Below are 3,881 nucleotides of genomic sequence, written 5' to 3'. Positions count from 1 at the left end.
AAGTAGTCATAGATTGTTCAGGATTTCAGAGCTGGATGGGATCTTATAAATTGGTAGTGCGGTACCCTTTCCACTACAGGGGACTCAATCTGTAAGAATTTACTGAATGTGATGGATAGTTTGGGGAATACAAAAAATAGTAAGATATGGTCTCTGGTTTTAAGAAGCTTAAAATAGATCTAGAGATACATGACTAACGCACGTGAAACAATTAGTAACACAGTGCTAAGATATGCAGTCTCTAAATACTATATAGTTTTAAGTGCGATATTCAGAGTAGGTAGGAAGGACTATGGAATTCAAGCTGGGCCTTGCAGGATGTGTAAGATTGACATAAAGATTGGTAAAGGCGTTTTGTTTGCGTGATACAGTCTGAATTGAAGGCTCAGCAGCAACAACAAGCATGACATCATCCCAGCATGATAATATGCTGGCCCAGCTATGGCAAATTCTGTATGGAAAGAACCAGCAAAAGAGGTCATGTGGGATAGCAAAACAACTACAAATCTGGGGGTCAGGAGTGTTTGAGTTAGAATGCCAACTCTAACCCTTGGTAGTCATGTGATTTTGGTGCAATCATTTAACCTTTATGAACCTCAGCTTCCTCACCTACAAAACGGGATTACCAATACTTCTATTTTCTATGCGTGGAGATATTGTGAGCAAGGTTCTTTGTAAATGTTAAGTGCTATAGAAATGTGAGCTATTGTTTATAATATTATTAATATTTACATGTTTTGTAAATGAAATGCAATGTACTGTAATGGACAGAGGACTGCCCTTGGATTCAGGAATATCTGTTTTTAAGGTCTGCTCCTAACACATACTGGCTGTGGTTTTACAGTTAAGTCACTCGTAATTTTTTTAAATTCTAATTTTCTAAGACTTATAAGTTACAGATGAGTTGTTCATATTAAATGGTGGAATGGAATGTAGAGGAAGGAGGCAAGCATTTATTAGGGACCTACTTAGGCACTGAACAAATATTCCATTTGAACCATCTTGCCTACTTGTACCCTCATATATGTAGGTATATATGTGTGTATATATGTATGTATGTTTATACACACACAGAATGTATATTAATGAGAAGATGCATAGGGTGGTTCTAGAATGTGGAAGGCCTTGAGTACACTGCTGAAAAATATAAACTTCACTTGTAGACAACAGAAGCCCCTGTGGACTTGAAATAGGAAGCCTCAGTTTGACTCCCGGTTACTAATTATCTGGCCTTAAAAGACATAATTTCCCTGTGTTTCAATTTCCTCATCTGTAAAATGAACATGAAACACTTATAGTATTTACTACATGAGACTGTTGTAAGACATAAAGTCAAGAGCTTTTTGAATGTTAGAATATACTATAAGTAAATGCTACCTATTATTATTTTTGAGCAGAAGAATAACATGAAAAAAGTCATACTAATGATGAAAGCAGTTACGTTGATGACTCTTCTAAAACTCTGCATTTCTACTCCATCACTTTTGTAAAGTGCTGCAGATTTCTTCTCCACTTTTCCATAGCCACCCCCAATTTAGACTTCATTATTGTCTGAAAGTGTTCTACCTTCAGAGTTTAACTCTTAAACTCTGAAGCCTCTTTCCCTGATGACAATTGCATGCTCTTCTACATCTCCCTTCATTCATTCCCCTTAAACCTTTTCTTCATCCTCACTGTCAGCAAGTTAGCAAACATTATTAAGCACTTACTATATGCCAGGCACTGTGCTAAATGCCAGGAATACAAAGAAAGGGAAAACAGTCACTGCCTTCAATGAGTTCATCTCAGATCCCTTAATCCCTCTCTGTTCTCAGACTACATAAATTCTCCAAGGAAATGCATGTAAAGGGATGTACAGATGAGCAAAGCCTGAGCTTTGAGAAACAACTACCTCTGAGCTTCTATGAAATCTTGTTTCTCACCTATAAAATGGGGACCGTGTCCCCTGACCTAGTTTCTTCACATGTGGGTTGTTAGGAGGCAGGTGAGATGTTTGTTCAAGTTCTCTCTGTAGCAAAGATCAGCAGCTACAAAAATAGTATTCAGTTTTTGAATGACAAACTGTATGAGCTTATGGTTTTAAAAGATGCATTTGTTTAATTAAGGCAGATTCGCAATTGCTTTGGGGGAAGCTGGATGGTAGTGCTATATTTGGGATCAGAAGGATATGAGTTTGGATCCTCTCTTGGAAACTTATTAGCTGTGTGACCCAAGGAAAGTCACTTAACCCCTCTGGTCGGCAGTTTCCTCATTTGTAAAATGGGGCGTAATAATAATGTAGAGAACTTATCTCACAGAGTCGTTGTGAGGATTAGGTAAGATAATATATAGAAAGTGCTTTGCAAACCGGGAAGAGCCATATAAATATCAGCTTTCTTCCCAGTCCTCTTAAAAGTGGTTTTTAATTTCTCCTTGAAATACAGTGCTATGTTTGTTATAGGAACTCTGTTTCTCTTGCATTCTCAATAGTGGTGGTGGTGGGAAACAGGCTTTGATTGACAGGGAAAAATATAATTTAATTAAAGATAAAACGAAAAACCAAGGCAGCTAGGTGGCACAGTGGATAGAGTGTCAGGCCAGAAGTCAGGAAGACTCATCTTCCTGAGTTTCAAATAAACAATTTGTTTTGAAAATATGTCACAAATGCTTAAGAATATAAAAATGATTTTATGATTATAAAGGGAATGAAGTCACTAATAGTTGTTTAAAGAAGCTTCTGGTATCATATTTCTAGACAAATTTTCAACTGTTATCACCTCGAGAAAATTGAGCTGCTGACTATGATAACTAGGGTTGAAGGTCACCTTTTTGAGAGTCCAGTCACTGCAGTCTACTTGATTTCAGACTCAAAATCCATTTTGTCAATTTACATTTGAAATGTGACTTTGCTCTCAGAAGGGCAAATGGCATTTTATTTTAAAGCACATTAATTTTGTACTCATAGGATTTTATGGATGTTTTGCACATACATCTGTGTATAGTTATTTACATGTGAAATATATCTAAAATTTTCTCCAGGTCCTTTTTCAAAGTACTTGTATTAATGTTTTTTGCTAGACACCCAAATGTGTAGAAAAATAGAAATGACAACAAGATAGCTAATACACTAAGAAAAAAAGAACTGGGCCTGGATTGAATTACTTCCCAGGCAAGTGACAGTAACAAATTGCAGTTATATAGGATTTCAAATTTTAAAAATTGCTTTTACTCACAATACCTTTGGGAAGTAAGCTGCTGGAAGGTCTGGAACTGAGTCTCTTGCCTCCTCAACTCTAGTGATGCCAGGCCCTATTTCTAGTACTACTCACACGGGCACCTTGAACTGGTTTCCCAGCAAAGCTGTGGCCACTAGGGCCATGGGATCCAGAGTCAGGCAAAGAAAAAAAAATGCCAGCTATGGGACAAGGAGTGTAGGCTGTAGTACTTCAACAGGCACAGGGAGAAGTAGAGGTGCTACACTGAAGATTCCCCTGGGCTCAAAGTTGGTCCTGTTCTAGTATTGATAATGATTCTTCTGTTCACTGCTTCAGTGTTTATGTTGCATATTTGGAGCAAGTACACATGTTCATATTCTCAGCTGCATCCATCTTTCTGTCAACAATTATATTCCGCACCAAAAGCATGGTGGGCTTTGTGTTCACAGAGAGAGAGATTTTTTTGAAAGCTTATTGTTTTATAAGGAACATCAAAAATTACAAGTTGATTTTCAAGACCTTTTAAAATTTGTCTATAATGAACTTTTAAAATTCCTTTATATCAAGTCTGTTTTTTTAAAGCCCATCTGTCACTGGTTTCATCTTCCTAAAGATCTGAAAGCTAGGCATAATAAAATGGCAAGTAAAAATTGAAAAAAATGTAGATGTGATTTTTCAGTTGCTATT

General features: G+C 36.9%; 1 pseudogene; it reads left to right on the top strand.

Annotated features, from left to right (window-relative positions):
- Positions 1-3,278: 3,278 nt before the first annotated feature.
- Positions 3,279-3,661, top strand: LOC118842104 (annotated as a pseudogene).
- The last annotated feature ends 220 nt before the right edge of the window (positions 3,662-3,881 follow it).

Source organism: Trichosurus vulpecula, chromosome 3, assembly GCF_011100635.1.
Source record: "Trichosurus vulpecula isolate mTriVul1 chromosome 3, mTriVul1.pri, whole genome shotgun sequence".
NCBI lineage: Eukaryota > Metazoa > Chordata > Mammalia > Diprotodontia > Phalangeridae > Trichosurus > Trichosurus vulpecula.
The sequence above is the reverse complement of the archived record's forward strand: the minus strand, read 5'-3'. Positions and strand labels throughout refer to the sequence as shown.